We start from the raw sequence: 8,744 nt of genomic DNA, 5'->3' as shown, positions 1-8,744 counted from the left end.
TATTAGTTAGATGTTTTTTTTCTAATATAAACTAACACTTTTATTTTGCTTTGTTAAATCGCAGGATATAAGAAGCAATTAGCTATCATCTCCCTAACTTCTTTTATTACATATTTTTTCAATGTTAAACCTTAAATTACATATTTCCTCTTCTTATATTCAATTACCATTTTACCTTTTTACAACTATACGTAAATACCCCTATATTTATTTGAACTCAAGTGAATTTTACGTAATTTGACATTTTGACTTTGACACTTTTTTAATGCATTTTTTATTGTAATTGATAAAATCAATTTAAATAAATTTATTTCATAACCTACTTATTGAAAAGCAGTTAAAATTTTATATATTATATAACCGTATGAGTGCATTTTATAAATAACTAATACGTAATTATTTGATATAATTTAGGGAAGAGATATATGTAAAAATCCTTTTATATAATATTATGTGATATGATTTGTTGATTCCTCATGTTAGAAATGTTGAACATATAAACCATGTAATTTTTTTTTATATTTACTAGCGATTAAAAAATCGACCACAATTGAATTTATTAGCTTCGACATATTCGTCTTAAAACCAACTCGGTTTGGGTTTAAATTGGGGATATATGTAGTTGTTACTATTAAGAAAGGGATATATGTAAATAGTTCATTAAGAGTAAAATGGTCATTTAGTTAGTTAATTTAAATGAAATGAGGAGATATTTTTAATATATGTGGTTTAAGAAGGGTAAACATACAATTTAAAGTTTAGCATTAGGAAAATATGTAATAAGAAAAGTTATGAAGAGGGATATATGTAAATGCTTCAAGGATTATTGGTAATTCAAAATACTAGCATGGTTAAAAAGTTAGGTTTATGTGTTGTATCTAGATATCAAGTTGGGTGGGGAGTTGAAAAGTGTGAGCATTTATATCCGAATATATTCTGAGCATTCTCATCCTATTCTCTATAAATATGTGAGGGAAGTTTGTAAATTATAGGGTGGGGTGATGAGTGGTTGTGAGTGTAAATTATAGGGTGGAGAGAGAAATGTAGTGATTTTTTGTAAATTTGGGGAAACATTTGGGGAAACATTGTTTTCCCTATTTATTTTTTAATATTTGTTGGATTGGTTGTGAGTAGAGGAGAGAGAAAACTGTAATGATAAATATATAAAAAATACTATTTAATTAAGCATGAAAGAGAAATGTAGTGTTTTTTAGTGTAATTATAGGGATAGAGATGGGGAACGGATTGAGAATGCTCGGATGTATTAATTCGCGAGAGCCTGATTGGAGATTCTGGATGGGCTAGCTTGGATGACTAATGGGCTTGGCTTAGCTTGGACTCATCGGCTCATTGCTCTCTTGCTGCTGGACTTGCTGATGGATGGGCTTCTTCATGTCTCAGCGTATAAAGAATTGTGCTCAGGAATTAAGAACGTATTCATAATTTTGGTGGGCATAAAGCCCGGTCCAGACCTGACTCGAACCAAACCCGGCATACCCGGCATGTGGGTACGAACCGGGTTTCAATTTATCAGAGAAAGCGAACCCACCGGTGCTGGTTCCACCTCTATCTGAGCAAAACCTAGACCCGACCCAGCCAAAACCAGCCAAAACTCAGTAAAAAACCCAATTATATTGGAACCGGTTCTCACCCAGTTCCTGAAAAAACTCGGTTTGCCCACCTCTCATAATATTCTCTCTCAAACCCGTTCATCTTAGACGATTTATTCTAGGGTTTCATATTGTTTAGTGAAAGCAGTTCTTGTTCTATATTGATATAAAATCTTGTTTGATAATCTAAATCGCAGTATTTTGTACTAGTTGTGATCTGTTCTTCACATAAGAACAGTTTAGTTAGAGCTTATTTGAGTAACGCAAATTTTAATTATTGACCCAACACCAGTCTTTACAAATTTTAATTAATTATAATAAGTGTAATAAAAATTCGTAGCCATTTTTCAAATTTCATTGCTATAAACCTTTTTTTTTAATCCGGGCTTGAGATTAGCAATAATAAGCTAAAGCATTTTAAACAATTAACCGAGCAAAAAGATTCGAATTTGATATCCAATGAAACACTAGTGTATAGTAATTAGTAAATATCAATTGACAAGTTATCATCTTCAGAACTCAAGCAACACTAAAAAAAGTTATTAACATGATTAGCACGCGGTTTTATTTCGTCAGTGTTGTCACGTGGGAACTCCGATGATGTGCCCTTACTGTTCTGGGTTTTTTTCCATATTCATGTTGTAATTGCTCACATGTTTCTTGAGACAGGCATGCCAATGGTTTTTCTCTTCATTATCAGTCCTTCCAGGAAGTTTGGATGCAACTGTAGACCACCTAAATAGATTAGCAAAAACATGAGATAATCACTATATATGTTCACAGTTTATTGTTTAAGCAAATATCATCAACCCAAACCGAATTGACATATCGCATACTTGTTGCCAATAACCGAATGTGAATGGACTATGATTTCGTCTTCTTCCTTGGAAAAGTTTCCTCTCTTTACGTTAGGTCTTAGGTAATTCATCCATCGGAGTCTACAACTCTTGCCGCTCCTAGAGAAACCTACAAACAAAATAAAAAAGGGGGGAAATCTCCAAAATAGGCATTTTTTTTTACTTCAACTTCTCCAAAATAAGCAAACAAATTCAATATCTCAAAATAGGGAAAACCAATAGGATGATAACCCCTTCAAAAACCTTGTTTCCAATGAATAATGACTTGGCACCATCCGTAAAGTGGCACGTGTCACGAGTAGACTAGAGAGGAGACTAATTAAAAAAAGGGGCTAGGCTAAGACGGTACCACATGCACTTAGGCTAGGGCGGACCCGTAAGAATCTAACCCGGCACCTCCTTAAGCGACTCAAGTCGCCAACCAAGCAGCAAGCCAAGCCACGACCAAAGCCGACTCAACTAGGCTAAGATGGTGCCTGGTCAGGCTACTTAGGCTGAAAAGGTGCCAAATCTTTTAGACAAGGACAGTTCTATTTAAGCTTCTTTAGCTCAAAAGGTCCTGGTTTGGCAAGTAAGGTGCCTATAGTATCCCAAATAAAGAAAGCTCACAAATTCTACTTCCAACTTCAATATGATCACGTAAGATCTATCTATCAAAATTAGGGTTTTGAATATTTACCTGCAAATCTTGGCATTTGGGACCAGTTCCAGATGCCATACCTGTTGATATAAGCAATCAACTTCTGAACTTCTTCATGGCTCCATGCACCTTTCTTTAGACATGTGTTCATGTCGCTAATTGGGCTTCTGATCATGTTTACATTTAATTGTCGAATACGGTGTAGGAGTGATTTGAGTGGATGCAAATTATATATAATAATCTATTGTAACAATTAAATACGTACTACTGGGTCTACCTGGTTCTACCCATCGTGAAAGTTCTAAGGTATATAATTTTGTTTTGCCATCTGCATGCACGTTGGTCAATGGAAGAATTTATAAATATATAGTATGTATATCCATCTAGTAACCAATCAGTGAGGTATGTTTGACTTGTAGTCATGAATCATGTGTACGATTAAATATAAATTGTTGGTTTCATTTAAATATTGGTTTTGAATAATTGATTATAATTTTGTAAGTGTTTTTTTAGTAACACGTTTCATAGAAAAATGTCACAAACTCAAAATCTTCTTATTAATCAAAGGATAAACACGTAATACAAACAGTGTCACATCCCAACTTGCGGTGAAAAATACCGAGGCGCGACATAATTTGTATCATAGCTCAAAAACACTACATGTAATTATAACTGTCAATATCTAAATTTATTTATTCAAATAAATCGTACACAAACAATTAAAAGAATTTAATACAACATTTAAACTTTATAATTTTTAGCCTAATGTCTAAATCTATGTCTTCACTTCAAATAACTTCTTATAACAACCTGTGTTATACGTAAAAATAATTTGTCAATAAGACATGTTGAACGAGTAACCATGATTTTGTATAATAATAATAAACAATTCCTTGCGTATGTGAATATTGCATCAATTAATTTTAGCAAGTACAGGTCTCTTTTCGATCATGCCACTAGAATACGGACATGTCTACTCGGACGAATTCGCAACCAATAACAACATAAAATAAAAGTAACAAAAGTGTCTTTTCGAACATGTCAATAGATTCAGATATGCCTATTCGAACGACATATGATTATACTATGAGGATGTGGATGAGATACCAACCAACCATAAAGCAGTAAACACAAAATTCATAAAGCAATCAATAATCAATTGAAAGTTTAGTGATAATCGATTCATTTAGGCGAGTAAAATTATCTTTAGTTTAATTATCTTTAAAAAAAATAATATTAGGTTTTTAAATCGAGACAATATAAATTTATAAATGTGTCTTTACATACATACATATATATAGGATCAGGATCATGTGAAAACTTTTTGAGAATCGAGAACTATGAGAACCATTTTAGATCACAAAAAACCTAAAAAAAATCATAAAAAAACACAAAAAATTAAAAAAGTAAAAAAACCAAAATTCTTATTTATCATCCCGGTTTCTAAAAGAAAAAAGAAAAAAAAATTCTTGGTTTAGCTAAAATTATACATATATGTATAATATGTACATATATGTACACATACACACACACACACATATATATATATATATATATATATATATATATATATATATATATATATATATATATATATATATAATTTATGGTAAATGACAATGTACGTATGTGTACATTACGTAACTGAAGATTAAATGAAATTATATACCTATGTATAGGTATAATACGATTGTTTTTTTTTATTTTTTTATGAAACCGAAATGAAATATAAGAATTTTGGTTTTTTTATTCTGTTTTTCTTTTTTTGTTTTATAATTTTTTAAATATTTTTTAGAGGTTTTTTTAATGCTCTAAAATGGTTTTCAAAATTCTCAATTTGTAAAGTGTTCTCTTATAATCCTTGCCCTATATATATATTGAATGTTTAAGAGGCTCGGTTCGTTTAAACGATTAAAAATAATATTAGTTTTACTAAATATAAAGTTTAAACTATAATAATAATACTAAAGATAAAAGAAAATAAATAACAAAACACACAAACACACACACACACATATATATATGAAAAACCAGGCCTGGGGGGATCGAACCAGCACCACGGGTCGGTTCGACCCTCTTGCCCTCAAAAAGCAAGTACAACCAGTTGCTCTAGTCTGGACATTAGTTAAAGATTGATTTTGGTTGTTTATAAACACAGACGCTGATTTCCCCCAAATCATTAAGAACACTAGATTTCAATTAAGGCTCTACGCCCTCCGCCAATTAAAATTGACAGAGGGGTGATGAGGACGAAAATCCGACCAAGAATCTACTAAAAATTACCTGATGTGGTTTTGAATTGAAGATGAACAATAAGTTAGGGTTTTCGGCTAAGAACACAATTTAATCGATCAATTTCAATCTGATTTGCTGCAATTGACTTAGGGCTTAAGTTCGTGATAGATAGGGGATGGTGTATGACCAATTAATTGAGTTATGGTCACGTATTTATAGTGCAACGAATCCCACATAAGCCGCGGTTTAACATCTTCGTCGTTAGCTATCAATTTGATGTCAATTAACACAATTAGGGATTGATTGGAACGCGTTTTTGATTAATTATCGTTTAGACATGGTCAAATCCGTGATTGACGGTTGAATTAGAGGACCAAAATCAAGAGGGGGGGGGGGGGTATGGAGGCCGACGGGAAGGAAAAGAGTGTGTGTGGGGGGGGGGGGGGGTTTAAAAATTTGCTAGATAGTCCCTCATCTTAGGTGGTGAGTGCAATAGTGGGTAAAGTTTAGTTAGGGGGTGTTTAGCACATGCAGGATAGTTCTAATATTTTATTAAACAAGACATGTTCCCTTAATTAAATGAACATGTGAACAAACATAAACAAAGGTAAACAAACATAAACATCAATTCACGAATTGGACATGTATACGTGTTCGTTCGTCTATAAAAATAAATTATGTAGTTCATAATGTTCATTAATTAAATAAAATGGTGTAAACGAAATCTCAGTTAAACGGTTCACTAACCGTTTGATTCTTTTATGATATAGTCAAAGTAAACGTAGTGTGATCAAAATTTTCCGATTCCATATGGCCCAACAAATATCAAGCTAGACTTGTTGCTCAAAAAAAATTGAACATGAATCTTCTATTTAATAAACGAGAATTGACCAACCTAGGTTCCAAGAAGATTATTAACGTAATAATCACGTTTTTTTATTGTGATGGCAAACCTTCTTTTCGCACTCAACCGACGTGGCCCCAAATTATGCTTCCAACAAATTTGATGGTTTGAAATTTTCAAATCTCATATTTAGTCCATAAGTTCAATGATGGAGCATCATTGGATACTAAAACAAGGCTATTTCACAATTAGGTACCTTAAAAAATGTTTGGTTTGATGTGTGATTCACATGCACCAAAAGGGCCCTAATTTGTACCACATGTCACATGGCAAATGCCAAGAAGTTGAATGCATTTTAATGTGAAAAATACCAAAAAAGTGATTTAAGTGTATGATAGGATTCGTGCCATGACTTCGTATCATTGGATTATTTAAAGTAGGGTTTCTTAAAAAGGTATCATGGTATCAGTTGATGATTCTAACAGATACATCCTTATTGAATACCAAACGATTTGTTGTGTTGTAGTTTTTATATAAACATGTTTTACATGTACATATAGATTTATACATGTGTTTAGTTATGATGTCATGTTATTTCTGTGACGTACACCTTCTAGCCTACTCTTGTACCAACCTTTAATGTTCCTAGGTTAGTGTTAACCACGTGGAAAAGGTACATTAGGTCATAAGCAGCATGAACTCTTTACGATATAATTAAAAACCGCACATTGATATTGTAGCGGATTGATTTCATATATAATTGAATCAGGCATACAACGCGCATTTTAAGTGCATCAACTTAGGTGAAAGAAGCACACGGTGAATCAAATGACGTGTTTGAATGGAAACACACACATGTATTATAATTGAACTAGCATACAACGAGAATTTTTAAGTACATCAACTCAGGTGAACGAACCACACGTGGTAAATCAAATGACTTGTTTAATCGAAAACACACATATGTGTGTGGTCGTTTTGAAGTGATTACTAGTTTAAGGATTACCATTCAGTCTGTTTAAATACAAATATACTTGTTGGAAGTTGTAGAATCGATCACTGTGTTATGACTCATCATAGCTTAAAATGTATTTCTTAACCTGTATTTGAATTATATGTTACAAGTGTTTGGATACGTTGAAAATTCATTGCCACCGACTTAAAGTTGTGATAATAGTTGTTCTTTTGTCTTACAACAACTATTTTTATTTCTATTATTTTAGTTTTTACAACTTAAATGTTAACACCGAAAGACATGAATAAGTGAAACATGCATTTATACATTTTACAACTGTAAAATCAACTTACTATCTATTTTTTGTGATAAATGATTTCTTTATATGTAAAAGGTGTGTTTGGAATTCCTTATTTAACTTTCTTATAGCTTATATAAGTTATAAAGTTGTAACTTACGGCTTATCCACTCATAAAGTTGTAACTTCTAAGTTATAAGTTATAAGTTATAAATTATAAGTCATAAGGAAATAGAATGAGCAATCCCTCACGCCCCCAAAATCAACTTACTATCAGCTTAACACTTATGCCACCGTTAGTTATATAATTTTTAATTTCATCAAAAAGATAATAACCATTTTAAATAAAGATGTCTAAATAAATCGCTTCTTTGTTTAAAAACCAACATTTATGTAAGATGCATGCATACTTTTTACAAGAGTTATATATCATTATCAAACTTTCTTTTGATTGGTCGTCTATAGTATTATATTTATTATTCTCGGACCTTAACTAAGAACGGTTACCCTTCGTAAAACAATAAGGGGTAAATTAAACTATTGCTAACTTGAGAGGTCAAAGCGAAACTATTTTGCTGAAAATAAACAAAAAAAAAAGACGAATAAAAGTCCTTAGAAGGCGGCTGAGTTAGCATCAATGTTTTCAGACCCGGCCCGGACGTCGACCCGGGCTCCTTTCTGTAACACCCCGACCAAAGGCGGATTATACATCGGGGCGCCACATATTGTTTCATTACTCGTGACACTATTGGGTGTCAATATTTAATAAATACATTCATTCGCGCACGCGCAAAGTAAACATAAGATAACATAAATCATCATAAATCAATATATTATAAATCATAATATTCGAACAGCAATAACTTGTCTTGATACATTTTAATCTAGGTCCAAAATAAAGAAAACTTCCTACGTGTCCTCGAGCTCCAAAACAGCTACTGCAAACCTGAACATGTGTTAAAATAAACGTCAAACACTTGCGTGTTGGTGAGAAATCAAGTTTAATACAATACATAGATAACAATAAATCTGCGCGCAACATGTGTATGTCTGGTTTTCAACAAGGGTGTAATCTGATCGGGACCAACTCTAAGATTCATAGACTGCCAGTGCTCACAATTGAGCTCACAAACAAGAAAGACTGTGCAAGTGTAAACTAAAGAGAAAATCATAAACGATAGTTCTCCCGTGTTCATCTAATGGTACCATGAGAACTGCGGAATAGACCGACAAGACGGTTAATGATCCACACATACAAATAAACAGCCAAGTCTACGTCCTCAACACATGGGATACTGCGCGACT

The 8,744-nt window shown here is 32.6% G+C and overlaps 1 pseudogene; it reads right to left on the bottom strand.

Moving 5' to 3' along the window:
- Nucleotides 1–2,091: 2,091 nt before the first annotated feature.
- Nucleotides 2,092–3,282, bottom strand: LOC143632681 (transcription factor MYB58 pseudogene; annotated as a pseudogene).
- Between the last annotated feature and the right edge of the window lie 5,462 nt (nt 3,283–8,744).

The sequence above is a fragment of the Bidens hawaiensis genome, unplaced genomic scaffold (assembly GCF_021521415.1).
Source record: "Bidens hawaiensis isolate Kalapana, Puna unplaced genomic scaffold, B.hawaiensis_p1.1 tig00006520_1, whole genome shotgun sequence".
In the NCBI taxonomy this organism is placed as follows: domain Eukaryota; kingdom Viridiplantae; phylum Streptophyta; class Magnoliopsida; order Asterales; family Asteraceae; genus Bidens; species Bidens hawaiensis.
Note: the sequence above shows the minus strand (reverse complement) of the source record. Positions and strands in the feature narration are given on the sequence as shown.